Genomic DNA, 20005 nt, shown 5'->3' on the forward strand with positions numbered 1-20005 from the left:
ATCTATATATACATGCTTTTCAAGTCACCATACGATGTGTAATAGAGAGTGCCCTGTACCACTACTAGTCATTTTCTTTTCCGTTCCACTCAAAAATAGAGCATGGGAAATAAGGCTATTGACTACATATGAGCTCTAATTTCTTGTATCTTATCTTCATGGTCCTTACGAAAAATGATGTTGGTGGAAGTAGAATCATTCTGCACTCAGCTTCAGATGCTAGCTCTCTAAATTTTCTCAGTATGTTCATCAAGAAGAACATCCTCTTCCCTCCAGGGATTCCTATTTGAGTTCCCAAACCATCTCCATATTCCTTCTATGAGGTTGAAACCTATTGGTAGCAAATATAATCTTGTGGGTTAAAATATAGCAGGAACCATTATGTATCTAAACAAACACCATGTGTGAAGAACGCAATGCCAAGCATACTGACTGGCTCAAAGCTCAGTATGGTAGCTGAAACTGTTTCTTAATGTGTTAGGCAGCTACGTCTGCTCTGCTGGTGCCTGAGACACAGGCAGACTTCAGGTACTTCCACACTGTCCAACAGTAATGACATTCCAGAGCCATGGCTACCATTCCGCAAAAGATATAGGTGAACCCCATGACAGAAATACATGTGTATAGCACAGCATCGTTTGACATCTAAACTTACAGTATGGTGCAGTAACACTGAGAACAAGAACAGAACACTAGATTTCAACAGTGTCTTTCTCTCACGCAGTAACTATCAAGCAAATGGCTTGAGAAACATACACAGAGGTGGCAGAATCTCACCAAAACTATAAGGGTTTTACTTTGTACATAAGACATCCAAAATGTGCAGCAGACTTCTTATGGTAATATCTTCTGAGTGTGAATGTGTTGATAATGATTTGAAACCATCCAACACTTATTAGACCCATATCTTAAAGTAAAACCAGTAGTGCAGTACTCAATGATCTGTAAGACATACAAAACTCTGGTTATCCCTTCTATATAGTTGTTTGATATGGATTTTCACAGTAGGGTATTCCCTGCAGGCAGACCACAGTTGCACCACGTCAGACCCACAGCACTGACATGCTGATCCACAGCAGTCAATTGTACTAGAAAGTACCACTCTGTGGATCGGAAAGTGACCCACTGTCAGCCATACGATTTGTACAAGTCACTTACCATTTCTTACAATTATGTTAATGTTTGTTGATGTAGAGGCAAACACTGCAGTTATAAATTATACCCTAAAGCCATCTACATCAGTCATGCACTTTATAAGTTCGAAATATGTGTAGATGTAAATGTAGATGTACAACATACAGACCAATGCTTCCTCCTAGTACAGTCGGAGTCTAACATCTTTGTGTCATTATCCTTAGTGTAAAAACATGTTAAAACATTAGGTAACATTAGTTTAGCAATGGCAAAATGGTGATATGCCTCTGTACGAGTAACGATTTCTTATGTCGTTGAGATTCTTGTGTGAGATGTGATTTGTTCTTATGCCTATGTAAAGTTTGCAACCATAGTGTGTGGGACTTGCCTGCTGAATGTCTGTCAGGCATGGGAAATAGATTTCTTACACTGGAATGTTAATGGTGCTGCATTCTAGATGACTAGTGCAGGGCGTTTGGGTATATTAGGGAAGGGCACATACAGGAGAAGTGGATAGGAGATTTATATCTCTTGGAGACATTAACAAGCCTTTATATCACTAGCACCAGTATTCGCCAATAATGTGTGTAGAACTCTCCGTTTCCTAGTTTTTGTTATTGTTTGGGTCTACTACAGAAACAGGAATGGTAGTCAAATCTTAAACTGTCTTTCGATTATGCTGTCAGTGTGTGTTGGAACTTCCCGTTGCCATTAAATATATTTCTGAGACGTCACCTGGAAAGTGGGGTTAATGCTTCTTTAGGTGAAAGTTTCATTGATTTCAATATGTTATTTGTTGATTTCACCAAAAAACTGATATGAAAATTCAGTGATTTATTTTATGTATGTCACCTGTTGTTATTTTCAAAAAGGCTACACTACTATTGCCAGTTTTGGATTCTGACTTGATAGAGCTGTACCATTATCCCATGGTCAGCCATCTCAAGCATGCTGTTTGTGTCAGGGCACACAGCTTATATCAGGCAGAGAAGCTCGCGTGCGTTTCTCACTGTTTTAGGTAGTGCCTGCTGCTCTATTCTTGTAGGTGAAAGCATCCAAGTCCCTAAAGGTGAATCACATGGCTATGCTGAGACTCATGGCACCCAGCTGTTGCAGAGCACGCTGACCACAAGGTGGCTGCGGCACCAGTATGGAAAGACCATATAGGTTACCCCAGCTATGGAATGTCAGAAACATTCCATTGCATTCCTCCAATACAAAAGAACACAGTGATGTTCTAAAATTAGACTATGTGTAAGAATAAAATGTTAGAAAGCATGCAAACACCTTAGTGGAATATAGGTGTGGTGCCCAGCCACCTACTACTGCAGGCGAAAGCAGCCTATATGTAGCAGTGAATTCAGGGGCTATGTAAGTCTGAGAAATACTGGTGGTGAGTTATCCACAGTCTTTAAACCTCAAAGGATGTATCTGTCATGGCATGTGACCCATCACAGCCTGTAGCTGCACAGCGAGGTGCGATGGAGATGACATTAGCTGGCGTTCACAAGTCAGCCCACAGACAGCACGGTGTGGTATGGGACATAGCAGTGTTCAAATAAAGCTGCAGGTGAATGCATCTCCTATTCTTTTCCGCTCCAACTGCATATGACAGTGATGTGTGTTTGACAACAATACAGCCACCATTGGTGAGCTTTTCTGCAGACCTCCCATCACTTTAAACTTGGGATAAGTGGATTTTTAACTTTGACTCCCTGTCACTCGGGTTAAAGTGCAAGTGTGTTTCCTGTATTTTTCATGTGACACATCATTTTAACTCCAGGTATGCAGGCTGGGGCTGCACTGCTGTCACAACAGATACTAGTGTTGGGAATCATAACTTCATTAAGTTATTGAATTGGAAGTATGCATGTGGTATCTCTCTGAAGGGAGCTGTCACTGGTGCACAGCAGCACGAATGCAGGGCGACTTGGATCATAGCAGGGGTACTGCGGACAGGTTGATGGCGGACTTCCTGACAGGTCTGGTTATCATGAACTTTGTGATCAAGGAGTAGGGAACTCTCTCTGGCAATGCGTTTGTTTAAATAAAGTTGCAAGTATTCCTCCTAAAAGATGTATGGTTTGGTCTTTACCTTAGGGGAATAAGTTGAGGGGGGATTTCCGGAAGGTCTGCCCCTCCCAGTGTCTGTTTAAATGAAGGTGCATGTGAACAGACTAAAATTTGAGCTAGGAGAAGCAGTGGCTATACACCTCAGTGAATAGTAGTCGGGGAAACATGTTAAGTAGGTCAACAGATAGGCCTGGACCTGCAGAAACGTCCTTTATACTTTACTTTATAATGCCAGTATTCCAGAAATCAGATTCTGATGACAGAGCCTGTCCCAGTATGCCCTGGATGCCATGTTCGAATGCCATCTTATATTCCAGGTCGCACATCTCGGATTCTGATGTCCTAGTAGAGCTGCACCAATCTCTCAAGTCTGGGCCAGTATGCCAGAAGTCCCCACTGTCCTTGATAGCCTAACATGTCTGGTCCACTTAGCAGACAATAGGCATCACACTGGCATAGTGTAGATAGAGTGTCAATCACTTGGCCATGATGTCTTGGTGGGAGGGTACTACGCAGTCACACCCAGATCGTTTGCACAAAACTCAACAGACTCGGTGAGTTGGGGTGGCAGTACTCAACTCTGGCACCACTCGCGCAAAGCAGCACCAGCCTCCAGTAGGTGTCCAGCGACTGACAGTGCAGGACAGAGGAGCGATGCAGAGTGGGGTGGAGGTGGAGAGCATTCCCCTGCCCTCCCTGGTGATTCCTTAAATAAAGACGTTGACCTGACAGTTGTTAATAACCCTACAGGATTCTCCAGGCAAGTTACTTTCCTTTGTCCTACCATTTTGGATTCTGATGTCATACAACTGCACCAGTAACCCACCTCGTGGCCAGTATAGCAGAATGCTACTGGTGTGCTGTTATAAACTGCCCAACAGTGAGCCAGATAGCAGCATCAGAGATGGACAAATATGCCGCAGTCACCATCTTGTATTCTGGGTCAGGCATCTTGGATTCTGATGTCATCATTAGGGTGGTTCATGTATTCCAAGGCAAGCATGACAATGCTCCATTTTGAATTTCCTGCCACTTCATAATTAGGGCAATAATAACTCTCCTCCCGTAGGCAACACACCAGCGACACTGGGCTATTTTTTGAATTTCCCACCAAAATTTTGAATTTCCTGCCAAAATTTGAATTTTTACCATTTTGCACATAGGGCAGTAGGCCTTTGTAAGATGGAGTGGGGTGTGGGGCTGGGGAAATCACATGAGTAATTTATGAGGTCATCGATGTCACTTGAGTGATTCACCTGTCCTTACATACCACTATGAGTCATACCTGAATTACCCCTGAGCAGTGAAATGCGTAAACATATCTGGTTTAAGAGTTCCTAGTGATGTAAACAACGAAATAAAAAAACAGTTCAGTCAGTTGTAGCTGCAGAAACTTTATTAATTTAAAGAATTCAACGAAAATTAATAAATGACAACAAGTATATCTCTCAAAAAACTATTGCTGACTTGTGACAGTATATCCCTAAAGCTGTAACACCAGCTATTAACCTTCCAAAAACAACTAAAATCCATATTAACGCCAGAAGTACGAAATTAGTTTTTAAAAACAAATACATAAATTTTAAAAATACTTTGTTTTTGAAAAATAATGTTTATTCATCTCTCCTTGAAATAAGAAACTTTATTTATCTCTAAAAAAGATGGAAACTCGAATCATAGTTCACTTATAACCAGAAAGACTAAAAAGTATGCACTGATCTCTCCAGTCTCAAAGATGAGTAAAAAAATTCATATAGTTCCCATAACTGTCAGACTTGTGTTAGTTAGTTGTCTCACATTAAGTGAAACCCTTCAAACCAGGAAAATGCCTAAAACATTCATACAGCTGACATGGCCACAGAGAATAGTTTCATTCTGTTGAGGCTGGGAGGTGGTCCGAACAGTCCAGAGGAAATTGCTGTTAAGGTCAGGAAGAAACATCACTTCCTTGCTTGGACTGTTGGTCGAAAGTGGTGGTGGTTACTGGAATCGAGTGGTGAACTGCTACTAAGACAACCCTGAATGAGTTAGACTTTTATTCATGGTAGGTACGGAGGTGTGGTCACTGCTGAAGTGGAGGCTGTTCACCTTGGGACGACACAGAAAATCAAAGAATCTCAGTGAGCTGCCTTTGGTAGGACCGCTTTGGCAACAGCACACATAGGTAGCATCAACTGCTGATGTCAGCAGGGTGTGAGTAGCTATCAGGGTCTGCGTGCCACAGTCAATGAATGACAGCCATATCCAGGCTGCTTGTCCACCTCGGTCATGGAATACAGCATAGGGATGGACGGAACTCACAAACTGTAGCTTCCTGTGTGATCGATATTGAGGACATGTCCTCACCTTGGGCAGTGGTCAGCAACAAGGTGGTCCACAAGGATCAGAGTGCAGGAGCAGCATAACCACGCAGCTACCAGACACATCCCACGAGGGATGAAGACTCTCTCAGGAAATAGCCATCCAATAGATGACTTGGTGGTGTGAAGATACCAGTTAGCCCATATGTAATCTGCTCAGACAGGTGCGTGTAGTTTCTGTAGCCTATGTACCTAGAAAGTGACTGCCTGCATCACTGGGTCTTTGTCTTGAAGTTAGAGGCTGGCAGTGGTGGCATAGGTCAGCATCACATACACACCTGGACACTGCCTGAGAACAACTACACACACTGAAAGAGCGGATCTGATTCAAGTGCTGTTTGTGTAAACCAGGCCAGTTAGTGTTATCCTGTTGCCAACACTTTAGCCTGGAAACCAAAACAAGTTAGCACACTCGCTCACAACTTTGAAACAATAGTGACTTCACTTGGTCTGCTTTTCTCGTCTGGTTAGCTTTTCTGAATGTGCTGTTGTAGCTGAAAGGTGTTTAACTTCTTATTTTGCAGCATCAATGTACTCTGCATATGTCTTCTCATTCGCCATAAAGACTGCACTTTGGCCCCTGTGACGCCATTTTACTATATTGGCATTAGATAGTTCAGTGCTCTGGACTGGGTCATGGTGCAACAATTCATTTGTTGAAGTCAACTGAAAAAATCGACTTAAAGAAAAAGAAAAACCTGCAGGCAAACCTACACAGTAGCCCATCATGCATCACGAAGTGTGGCTGTGTCCTAAAGAACTAGCAGTCTGCACCAGCAGTCTAAGTCTCTTTCCACTCTGCAATGCGTCTATCAAGCGCTCGTATGACCCCAGTCTTTCTGCTTAAGCCAAATATTGCTATGTTCCTTGCTGTGGTTGAGTGCTACCTTGTAATCGAATTCACTCAACATTAATGCCCAACAAGTTAATCTGCTTGAAGGATTCTTCAATCCTAATAACCAATTTATTGCTAAATGATTCAGTAAAACATTGGATTTCCTACCGTCTAGGTAACAATGGAAATATGTAATGCCACATTATGCTCTCTCATCTCTTTCTCTGTGGCTGAGTAATTCTGTTTGGCTATATTCAACTGCCTTGTAGTATATGCTAATGGGTGTCCCTTGCTGTTTGTATCCTGACTCAAAATAGGTACGTCCTATTGCTTGGTTACTTATGTCATTGAGCACAATGAATTCATTTTCGTAGTTTGGAAATAATAACGCCAGGTTAGTTGTTAGTGCTCCTTTCAATTTCTCGAATGCTTTTTGGCAGTCATTCGCCCACTGGAGTTTCACTTTTTTTTTTTTTTAACTACTGACTTAACGTTTAACCGATTTCAACAAACTCCTTGACCATTTTTTATAATAAGCACATAAGCCTAAAAAGACTTAAGTTGCTTCGTCGTTTGCGATAGTAAGGACCACAGGTAGTCCTTGGTTCAGTCTTCACGTCATCTTTCTCAATCACATAATCTAGATAGTTTACCTCTGTGGTCACGAAATGGCTAATGATTAACGATAAACATGCCTCTCTTAGACACTTCCTCCAGTCGCTGTACGTGTTCGGCTGCCCGGTGTGGCCGAGCGGTTCTAGGCGCTTCAGTCTGGAACCGCGCGAACGCTAAGGTCGCAGGTTCGAATCCTGCCTCGGGCATGGATGCGTGTGATGTCCTTAGGTTAGTTAGGTTTAAGTAGTTCTAAGTTCTAGGGGACTGATGACCTCAGATGTTAAGTTCTGTAGTGCTCAGAGCCATTTGAACCATTTGTACATGTTCCTGCAGATCTTACGAAAACACCGTATCATCTGGAATAGACCATACAATGACGTGATTTTCATCCCCTTAGCATTCAATTCAATAACCTCTGCTACATGACTGGCATGTTCTTAAACCCAACCAGCATCTATTAAAGCCGGGTTCACACACGCAACAAGAGTCGCCACAGCTAGTGGCATACGGCAGTTGCATGTGTGAATTTCCAATTTTTAGTGGCTCAACTTACGAGATGCAACTTTTCTCATGCCAGAAAAAGTTCAGCTTGGTTGTACTTTGTTGCACCCGTTCCTACCACCATTGTTCCCTGGTGGCAGTATTTAGAAACACGTACACTCTGTCGCAGTTATTCTTGGAGTAATTTCTGCTGTACTCAACTCGATTTCAGTGCATTTTTATTTTATTTCTGAAAAAGGTGAAGACAATGAGAACAGCAACCAATATTTGATTTTCTGCTGCAGTGTGTGTGTGTGTGTGTGTGTGTGTGTGTGTGTGTGTGTGTGTGCAAACCAATGACATATCACTGTATCCCACGACCTTGAAAGAATTTTGAATGAATAAGTAAATAAACTTAATATATCTAATCAAAAAACGGGTTTGTATAAACTTTGTAGACCAAGCATTGTGTAAGTTGTGGATTATGTGCAGGAAATAGCTCCAGAGTGTGATGTGGCAGCTGTTAAACTAAAAATTAGTTACTCGAAATGCCTATATTAACGAATACAATAAGATTCTAAAATCATGGATGAGTGGTGTGCCGCAGATGACACTTACATGTCAGCTGCTGGTTAGTTTGCCATTGCAGAGAGCATTTTCATCTCTGAAGGTTATTTCTTCTATAAATGTGGTTGTTTTCACTGATTTATCTATGTGTGAAATCTATTTTTGGATCTAACATTTGGGTTTCGTCTTTCTTGTATTTAACTCTTGTCACAGCTCTAAGGCTATAACCTGCGCTATAACTGTGGGGTCTTGCACACCCGTCGCTAATGGGGTGCCTCACGAATGTAGTGGAGCAAATTATTCAAATCTAGATCAGCTTCCGTGGCCTGTGCAATTTCCTCATAGTTCAGTGGAGAAGACTTAAGCAAATCAGAATCCTGAGTGTCGATGTGACAAGATGCACCAGAAGCGTCCAAGTTTGTATCAGGGCCAATCGGAAGACGTGAAAGTGCGTCTGCATTACCATGATGAGTCGCCGGATGATACACAATCTCGTACTGGTATTGAGACAAAAACAAAGCTCATCTTTGCAATTTTTGGGCAGTTCGTACAGCAATTGATTTCGTCGGATTAAACAAGAACTCCGAAGGCTTGTGATCCGTTAATAAATAGAATTTTCTGCCATACAAATAGTGGTGGAATTTGGTGACACCATACCAGTAGCCAATGCCTCTTTTTCAATTTGTAAATAGTTACACTGCGATTTGGACAACACTTTTGATGCGAAAGCAATAGGCCTGTCTTTATCACCAATTCTGTGTGAAAGCGCTGCACGGATTCCATAAAAGGAATCGTCAACTTGCAGTACAACTGGTTTTTTGGGATCAAGTTGAACTATGCATCGATTATTGAGCAATGCATCTTCAAGTTTTTGAAAAGCTACTTGGCACTCATTGGTGTAAACAAAGGGGACATTCTTGCGATGCAATGGAGCTGCGATTTGTGCAGCATTCGGTATGAACTGAATATAGTAGTTCTATTTCCTTAAAATTGACTGCAGTTCTGTGACATTGCGAGGAACTGGCAATTCTCTTATGGCCAACAAATGCTACTGAAGAGGACGTACATCTTGACTGTTTATGGCATATCCAAGATGCTGCAACTCAGGTTTTTAAAAAAAATCACAGTTGTCCAGTCTACACTTTACTCCTTCATCAGACAACACATGAAACAATGCACGTAAATTTGCAATATGTTCGTCAGGTGTACGACCTGCTACTACAATATCGTCCAAATAGTTTGAACAGTTTGGCACTTGTGCAGTCAGCTGTTCGAAAAGCCATTGAAAAATGGCGGGGGCGGAAGCACTGCCAAAAGGCAAACACAAATATTTAAACAAGCCCAAATGAGTATTTACTACACATACTTTTTGAGATTCTTCATGGAGCGGTCTTTGAAGATACGCGTCACGCAAATCAATTTTTGAAAAGTAGTGTCCAGGGCCTAGTTTGTCCATTAGATCCTCTGGGCGTGGCAATGGATAAGAATCAATTACAGTTTGTGGGTTGACTGTAGACTGAAAGTCAACACAGAGGCGAATGCGACCTGAAGGTTTGGGGAGCAAAACCAATGGACTTGTCCACTGACTAGCTGATATGGGCGCAGTATCTCCGTTATCTTGCAATTCTTTAAGTTCAGCAGCGACTTTGTTTCGCAATGCAATGGGAACAGTTCTGGCCTTGTAAAATTTGCACTGATCTTTGTCTTTCAGCGTAATATGTGCACCTCAATTAGTAGCTTTGCCTAAACTTTCAGAAAAAGAGTTCCGGGAATTCTTTTAGCAAGCCAGCAACACTGTCTTTTGCATTGAAAGCAGACACTAACAACACATTGTCCTGAGTGTTAAAGCCAAACAAATCAAACGAATCAAGATCAAATATGTTCTCACACTCTCGTGATTGTAGCACTATAAAAGTCACTGTTCACATATGTGAGCAATACATGGCAGGCAAAGTACTCTTTCCGAGAATGGGAATGTCTTGTCCATTAAAAGCCGTAAGTTGCATGCTAGTTTGAGACAGGAGTGGGGAGCGTAGCACTTCATGTGAGTGACTATTTAACAATGTAACAGAAGCACCCGTATCAAACTATAATTTTTAAACTTCCCACTAATAAGTAAAAAAATGGTTCAAATGGCTCTGAGCACTATGGGACTTAACATCTGAGTTCATCAGACCCCTAGAACATAGAACTACTTAAATCTAACTAACCTAAGGATATCACACACATCCATGCCCGAGGCAGGATTCGAACCTGCGACTGTAGCAGTCGCGCGGCTCTGGACTGAAGCGCCTAGAACCGCTTGCCACACCGGCCGGCCCAAATAAGTAAATGAAAAAAATGATTGTTTGACTGACGAAACTGCACGCTTACTAGTTGCAGACTTGGAATATACTGCATTAATGACACGGACCTTGTGACGATATTTTTGTGAGTGGGCCCAATTCTGATGTTTGTTCCGTTGCAAACATACGGATTGCACATGTCCTTTCCTACCACAAGCGTAACATTGAGCTCTGAAGGATGGGCAATCTTGGCGTCTGTGCCGTGTATGACACCACAGGCAAGACTTAATTCTGTTCGCCTGTGTAGCCGCCTGTTGAGCGAACTGCTTAGGCGGTGTGGAAGGTTGTTTACTCGGTGTGGCTAGCGCATGCCGCGAGTGCGGAATGGGGGGATCACAATTAAGGAACTCAACCTGACAAATAACTGGCTGCTCAAATGTATGAGCTGACAAGGCACCAGAATCGTACTGATCTAGTATTTGCACTACCTGCTGATACGATGGCTAGAACTGTTTCAAAATTTGGTCTCCCAGTTTGACATCAGGCACATTGTACACGATCACATCACGCAACATAACGTCTGAATATAAAGCACCGCAAGCACATTTAAATTTGCATTTCCTTGTCATACCTCGTAAATCTGTTGCCACTCGCGATATGTTTGTTCTGACCGTTTTTTGCAATTAAAGAATTGATATCTAGCTGCCACCACATTCACTTGTAGGTCATAATAGTTTGTTAGAGATGGTACTACTTGGTCGTACGACAGTTCGCTCGGAGTGGCGTCAGGAAAGAGTTTTTGAATTAATCTGAACACTGCACTTCCTACCGTGGATGATGGTGGGGAAGTTTCACAGTACCTGCAACATTGTGGGCTCGAACTGTGATAATAACTCGCGCCATTCCTCATCTTGTTCACCACACTGTCGAAAAGGTGGTACAGCAGCTGAAGTAGGCAGTGCTTGTTCCGTCGGGCGCGCAGCATTGGCGAGTAGCTGCTGCACCGTGTTAAGCAGAGTAGATATCTGCTGTGTCTAAAACTGCTTTAGCAGTATAGTGTCTAACGCTTGTGGCCTTGGCGCCTGAGCAAGGGGCAGGACCGGTGGGGTGGCCATATTGGAAGACACACATGCAAAAAAATATACAAGGTAAGAATTCTAAATAACGACAAAATCAAAGAAATGCTCACCAACACTCACCTGAAAACACTGATTAGCAAAAACGAAAAGAATCTGATAAAGCAAAGCGAGTGCCCCTGCAAAGTAAAGACAAGAGAGAATTAAGGCGCCAGAACAATATGCACAAAAAAGTTGGTGGCCGTCAGGCACAGAGATTTCTCCTAACACCTTGTCGCCAGTTATGGAGTCCTGCCCTGTCGTCGCTAATAGGGTGCCTAAGGGAAGCAGCGTTCTCGGAATGCTATATAACAATTCAAACAAATAACATTAGTAGTTTTATTTCTAGAAACCAAATTGAAAATACTTAACTCTGATTACAGCAAATGTCGCTAGCGAGAGGCGACATGAAAACAGTAAAGTTCTTGCTACACACAAAGTTCAAGTAAGCACTTGAAACGGATCATGACAATCTGATAGCGTAGCATAAATGTCCATTGCAGATGGGACCGATCTGAGTGGCCAAGGCTGGCTTGAGCGGCATTTATATTCACTTCTTGAAGGGGGCGCTCCTGGCCTGGCGTGATCCAGTTCGATGCACCAATGGCCAACGTTTCCTCACCGCCTTCTCTAGTTTTCTGTTCGTCTTAGTTCCAGGACTTGTGGTTACGCCAGAACAATAACGTTCATACCTGCCCATACAGTGTGATTTCAGTTGACGCCATATTGAAAGCTGTGCAGCTATGTACAATTTGTGACATTCTGTGTGATCAAGAACTCATGATGCCACTACAGCAAGCCACAAGCTGTGGCATCATATTAGATACGTTTGTGAACCTGTCTTAATACTAGTAATGCTCCCATGGAAAAGTGGATGTAGTCTTTGGTCAGTCCTCTGGAGTCGTTTTCAATACAGATTTCAGATGCTGATTTTTAGTTGATTGAAATCTATTGTAGATTTTCTTTATTGTGTAGTTCCTGAAATTCCTCACTATCTCCAGAGGAGGTGGGAAATTGCTGAAAGATACCAACACATATCAGGTTCTTCTTTCAGCCAGAATTCTCTCAGCTTGATGTCTGTCTGACAAACTGTCTGGGTGCATTGCATAAGCAATGACATGTTTCTTGTTTTCTGCATGTAATGGATTGACTCCAACTTCACCAGTATTTATGCATTCAATTTTGTTGCTGGCTTACAGTAGAAGTATCCAGTTATATGACACTCTAAGTGTAAGTTGTTAATAATATGGTTGAGGAGAGAGCCACATTGCTTGTTCTTCTTCTTGTTTATTGCTCGAATTCCACCTAATGAGTTATATACTAGGATATATTAGATTCTAAACAATGCCTTTATATATTAGCTGCTGCAGGGCAGGTGAATCCTTTGTGTGTTTGAAGATGTAACTCAAGAAGCCTGCACTTCAACTTCCCCTCAACCTTGTTCCTGACGAAAATGCATTGCAAGCACAAAATCGCAAATGTGGCGATCTATTTTCACACAAAATGAGATGTACTATATCTGGTCCATTCAACTGTGGAAAAACGAATATGGGTATTAACTTAATCCCTCACGAAAATGGTTTCAAATTTAAGAAAGGGTGAATGTATTGCAAATAAGTATAAATTTCTAGGAAAAGTAGAAGCAAAATTGAATAATGTTGATTATTTCACGTTTTCAAGTAAGGAAGATGTAATTTTGCCCAATGAAGCACACCCACTTTCAATTTTTATTTTCTGTGACATTGCTTGTGATACATAGAAATCATATGGAGGCATTTTATTCTATGGGTCGCCATTATGATGTAGTCAGCTTTTATCTCTGTCAAACATATAGTGAAATTCTGAAACAGTTAATAAGAGACAATAGTAATTTAATTATTCTATCCAAACAGGATGAACACAATTTTAGGCATGCATTCAGCAATCATGTTAATCTATATGTGACATTTCATGCATCTCAAAGGGTTCAAATGAGGATGGTATATGAATGTATGTAATTTTCTGCTTACAAGAAAAGATGATGATTTCGATAATGGACATTATAGTATTAATTTTGATAACTGTATTTATATTAGATAGCATCTGCTACAAGTGAGTAGTACTGTATTGTGCCAAAAATTGAGACATTTGTTTATAATCAGTTCAGACACTGAATGAGCATTGCAGCTGTCAATGTGCCTCTCAGTTCCACTGCATACAAAATTAGTCTTTGAATCAAGTGCTGAAATCTCAAAGAAAAATCTATTGGAAACTGGTGTTGCTGCAAAAAAGGCGAGCTGAAGTTAAGTCTGTACTGGAAAGATCATTTAGATCTATTTCTCAATAGCTAGAAAGACTGATTGAAGGACAATTATACTGAAAGAAGAGTACAGGCCAAGAGAGAGGAGGTCAAGCCAAAGACAACTATGTATTTATGAAAGCAGAACGCAGAGAAGAAGATGATGATTTATGATGAATATAGTAATGAAGAGCCATAAAAAAATTGTAGATAAGACAGGAGGTAGACTGACAGCATCATGTTTTAGTAAACCAATAGATAGAATGCATGATACTGTATATGGCACCATATTAGATTAAATAGTAAAAGTGTGAATGACTGGTAATTCATATGTAAAAAATTAGACCACCAAGATGGGATTTTCAAAATTATCATGAAATTCTCAGGGCCACAAATAATCATAAACAAAGCTATCACTCCCACAAATAATTACATTCAAACAAAGGCAATTAATACACTCAAATCATTTAACCCACAATAAATAAAATTTGTGGATCATTTCTGCTAGATGATGAGATACATATCACTATGGAACAGGGCCGGAAATTGGTTGATGTACTTGATTGGAAGACTGTCTCACTGAATCACCATCACATATAGATTTTGTTCACTGGAATAATCTGAATGAATTAGTGAAGATTAGTATTCGTGCTGCCTTCAAATGAAGTGGGCAGTAATTCACATGATAATGAAATAATATCTATTGATAAGGAGTTTTGCAAAGCATAGCTTATTGTGTTAAGTTTACTATGGTAGCCGAAAATAAAGTACAAGACTTAACTCCAGAATACAGAGTTGTGTGTGAGTACACTTCATGCGTTGAAAGATATCCTCAAAAAGTGTGTTTTGAGAACTTGAAAACTATTCACATAATTCCTGTGAGATTTTTGCATATCAAACAGCAGGCACTGGATTTTGGGAACAGATAGCAAGAAATCAATTCGATTTCAGAGAAGAAATGAAAATACAGGTTGAATTATGCATTCCAGTAAAACAAGCTCATTTGATACTTTAGAGTGGGCCTATGAAGTACCACTCAGCTTAATACCATTCTCATCTTGCTCTCCCAGAGAAGTCTGGCGACCATTGGCATCTGTTTTGCTATTTGATGTGCAACTGCTTAGTTCATCTTTCTTTATTCTTTCTTTCTTCTTTTTTTTCGCTGCAAAGTGGTGATTATTGCCAGCCAATGTCATCCGTGCATCACAGAGGTGTACAGAAGCACTACTGCATTTGAGTTCCTTGAATGTATATATATATATATATATATATATATATGTATGTATATATATATATATGTTTCCTCTTGCTTGTAATGTGGGTAAACAACACACTCTTTTGAGATTGCGTTTTCTTGATTGTGCCTTTACTGAAGCATATACACCTTCAAGATCACGTTCCTTGAAAAGTGGACAACTTGCTGACTAATGCTGTCTGTTCACATTTTGTGCCTGTCGGAACAAGTTGGAACTTATTTGCACTTGTTGACGCAACATGACGGTGTATTATAGAAACTGGAGACCAACTGTGAGTAAAGAATGGGGCAAATAAAAGTGACCCAGAGAACAGATTTCTAGGGTACAAAAAAACAGCAGATGAAAGGAGATGCAGTACTAACCTAACTATAGCGGATATTGAAAATGACTAGAATTCGTCTCTTGGCACTTTTGGGACCTGGTCAGCAAGCTGCTGAAGGCAGATCGAAGCTGGACTGCTGGAATTGTTGCAGTCTCATCCGAAATGTGCTGCTGCAGCTTCTTGAAGACTATGAGGGTTGTTGCTATGCCCCTTAGACTTGAGGGTTCTCCACACAGTTTAATCACACACTGACAGATCAAATGATCTGGGCAGCCAGATAGGGCCATGGCTAGACTGACTTCTGCTAACAACTCTGTCAGGTGCGAAGTTTAGGTAAAAGTGCTCCAAGGTTCAACTGGCTGCATGCATCCTGTTGGAAGTAACTGCAGATCTTTTCCTCCTCCGTTAATGCTGCCACAAATGGTTTCAAAATGTTGGCAATGTAATGCGAAGAAGTATGGGCCAGTTTTATTGGCCCCACTTGACATCATTGCTGCATTATGAACGATGCTACCACTGTCATAATTATCAGCAACATTCAACACTTTCTTCTTTTTGGACACAAAATGTAAGTCTGACACGCATTACATAATATTTCCACTGATGAATTTATATTTGGCTTATCAATTACTTGCTGTAATACAAGAAGGTAGGGTTACTTCTGCTGGCATTTTGCAGAACTAGAAGCATTCAGGCGAGAGCACAAGTTCAATACACAACAAGAGACTACTGCTGTTGCTGGAGGGACAGTGTCATCCAATATTTAGAGTAAGACACATCAACACCAGATTCGGAGCAGCAGTGTTGGTTTATCTGAAGGACTGCAATACATATTTACTGTCAAGATTTTCAACTATAAGTGATCATGAATTTGTCAATAGCAGTGACACATACACATACATGATATATCATGGAAGGGTATATATATATATATATATATATATATATATATATATATATATATATATATATATATATATATTGAAGAGAAAACAGTGAGTGCCTAGCAGAAAAACTGTCTGTAAAAATGTAAGCTCCTATTCACAGAGTACCACACAGTGGAACTATTAGAGAAATTAATGCTTGCTCTCTAAAATAAGACTGTTCCATTTGCAAGAGTGTTTCCTTCTCACATATTCATGCACCCATTTCGGTTATGATCTAAATGCTTTCTCGGAAGTGAATATGAAAATAATACAGTCGCTCATGAAGAACTTCTTTACAGATTCTGAGTGCTTTGTCACTCTAGAAGTGTGTGGTAAGTATGAATGTATTTATTACTTTGAAATGTTTCTGTTTCAATATGAGAAACTAGTTAATTTTTAAATTGTTGATATATTATTCATATTGTATATAGTTTGTCCACAAAATTCAATTCAATGTCATTTCGCTTTTGTCAAAGCAGATACAGCTCTCAAATCTTGGTTATCTGAAGAAAATATCACAATTATTTACGCAAACTGAACCTACGTTTTCAATACATGATATTCTAAAAGACAAAGAAGAATATGTATTAAATTAATTTATTTCTGCAGTGCGACAGCATCAAATACCAGACAATTTGTGTTACAAGGTCCGCAGCTCGTGGTCATGTGGTAGCGTTCTCACATCCCGCACCCATGTTCCCAGGTTCGATTCCTGGCGACGACAGGGATTTTCTCTACCTTGTGATAACTGGGTGTTGAGTGATGTCCTTAGGTTAGTTAGGTTTAAGTAGTTCTAAGTTCTAGGGGACTGATGACCATAGATGTTAAGTCCCATAGTGCTCAGAGCCATTTGAACCATTTTTTTGTGTTACAAGTCAAATTTAATTGTGATTTATTTTATGGAAATGTAAAAAACAAAAAGCGGTGAGTTAATAAAATTTATATGTATAGTGTATTTTCTTTTTTTTTCTTTCATTCGTTGTGTAATATAGTATGATGTTGATCCCTCACAAAAATAAGCATTACTGAGCCAGATAGATAGACAAAGAAAGAAAGAGGGGGAGAGAGAGAGAGAGAGAGAGTGTGTGTGTCATTGTGTGTGTGTGTGTCTGTGTGTGTGTGTGTGTGTGTGTGTGTGTGTGTGTGTTTGTCTGTGTGTGTGTGTGTGTGTGTGTGTGTGTGTGTGTGTGTGTTTGTGTGTGTGTGTGTGTGTGTGAGAGAGAGAGAGAGAGAGAGAGAGGGATGGAGGGAGAGGTAGAGAGAGAAATGAAATTTACTGGTTATGATGATGGGACTGATGAGAAATTACTGTACATCGTTTTTTGATGTTATGTCCATGCAGGTGAAATTTGTAAGTGTGTGTGCTTGTGTGTGTCTGTCTGCACTTCCCAACCACTAGAATAGATATAAGTGGAAAAAACCTGGAAAAGGAGGAAATAAATATTTCAATGGATTTTTTTCCTGTGAGAGAAAATTCTGCACCAGATTTAATGAGCTTAATCAGTGTGAATTTGTTTTTAATGTTTTTGCTATTTCTTTTTTTAGCAGACATTGCAAAGTTGTCTCCTGAAATTCTGTTGGTGCTCAGTAACTTTCTGTGCAATTATTTGAAGATGGTAGTTCTCACACCGAAAAAAATTTTAAATCATTGAGAAAATTCTTTGTGAAATATTCCTGATTTTTAAAGCAGCTGCTCAAGTTTGCAATACGTTCAGAACAAGGAAGTATGTGAAAGCATTTGTTTTCAGTAGGGCAGCAGATGAAAGCAAAAATTTTGATTAGTGTCACTTTCATTCTTTTGAGTGAAGCAACCTGTTTGTTTGTCAGTAATTTCACTCAAAACACCAATATGTTGACAAAAAAATCACGAGCAATGCAAAAAAAGTGTTTCATTCACACTCACATATAGGAAGCATATCGCAAACACAATATTTCTGTGTAAGATTACACAAAATACGTTAAAAGATAATGAGTGTTCTTTGCTTGTTACTCTATGTGTGTGTTTTATTTGTGAACATGAAATTACAAATGTGTTAAAAAGTGTCAGAACTAAGCGGACTAAAACTACGAACCAAAATAGATACATACTTCCTATCTGCAATGAACAGGACGTACACAAGCTGCATGTGGATAGTAGTCATAAGGTGACAGGTTTTCCTGTGGTACCTGTGAGCTGCCAAGCATGCACCTTCCATGCACAGTCTTGATGTAGATGCAGAAATGTTTATATATCCATAAACACATTTCTCTATGAGAACTCATATTGCAGATTTGTTCAAAGACAACAGTAGTTTGTACAATGGTATGATTAAATGGTATTTCTCTTGTGCTTCACGAAATGTTCCGATTTGAAACACAGCTATAGTTTATCATTATGGCTAGTGCATAGTTTCTTGAGCATCGCTTGCACTTGCACTATGCAAGCTAAATGTCATATTATTATTTTAACAACACTCTTGATACTATATTGAGCTGTGCAACATATCAGGAAATCGAGAGCCTGTTAAAACATGAGTATCATTCGCCTGGTCCCAGTTAGCTCAAGAACACAGTTGTTCCCAACATGAACAAATCTGACTGCAAACCCAAGAAGATTGTCACATGAACAAATTCACTCCTATTATTCGAATCTTATTACGAGCGTGTTTTATTTTATTAAAAAAATGCTTCACTGTGTATAAAGAAGAAAAGTTAACAACCTGAAGTTTAAATTATCTACTGTGGTTTTTTTCTAGGCGTGACGTAATTGGTAGTGGAAGGAAACTGTGTTCAAACTTGTAAACTGTACCACCTAACAAATTAGTGGGAAACTTACATTTTGATAAGCAACTGAGGCACGCAGCAGCTCTGCAATTATCACATGACCTACATAAAACACAGAATGAAATGATAATTATATTCTAGAAAATATTCTAGACCAGGCTCATCCAAGAATTGCGCCCCCCGTGGGCGCAAGGCAGTGTAGTTCAGTGTCCCGTACACGACCGTGTGTCGCTAGTGTTGGCATAGGAGCGAGAGAGAGAGAGAGAGAGAGAGAGAGAGAGAGAGAGAGAGAGAGAGAGAGAGAGAGAGATAGTTGTGGAGCGAGTGAAACAGCACAGCACTGCTCTGCGCTAAACTGTCCTGCTGTCTGATCTGACGTAAACAAAATATTCTATTTTAGAAATAGTTTTATGTAAGGGATATAGTGTCTCATTCTTACTGTTAGTAGTTACAAGTAAATATGTTTTGTTGTACTTCGTGCTACAGCTTTTTGTATCCCTTTTCAGAGTTTAGAAATCGGATCCTTAGTTTGCTGTTTTGTACGTAATAATTTTGCCTGACCAAGTTTGAAAACTTATTAAAATAGAATTTAGGTTATAAAGCTCTTTAATTGTTACAGTCAACATTGTTAAAGAAGATAATTAACATTTTACACGTTTTTCTTTTTCGAGGAAACGATTTTGTCTAGGTTTGGTACAATATTCTGTGCGACTGCTAACTTCAAAGAATTAGTCAAATTTTTATCCCCAAGTAATGAATGGTTCTTAGTTTTAGCAAGCTTTAAAAGAGAGAAAAAGCACTCACAAATATACATAAAACCAAACATTGAGAGAAATTTGGCCGCATGCTTGTGAAAAAGAGGATATTTCTCTTGTGGAAGATATCTGTAAAAGTCATCCAAAGTTTTACACGTAAGAAAGCTGTTCTTCAGGTGGATATCACACTGCAGGTCAAACAGCTCTAGTTGAAGCACTTGTGAGACGTCCTCTGCCCAAA

The sequence above is a fragment of the Schistocerca cancellata genome, chromosome 7 (assembly GCF_023864275.1).
Source record: "Schistocerca cancellata isolate TAMUIC-IGC-003103 chromosome 7, iqSchCanc2.1, whole genome shotgun sequence".
In the NCBI taxonomy this organism is placed as follows: Eukaryota; Metazoa; Arthropoda; class Insecta; order Orthoptera; family Acrididae; genus Schistocerca; species Schistocerca cancellata.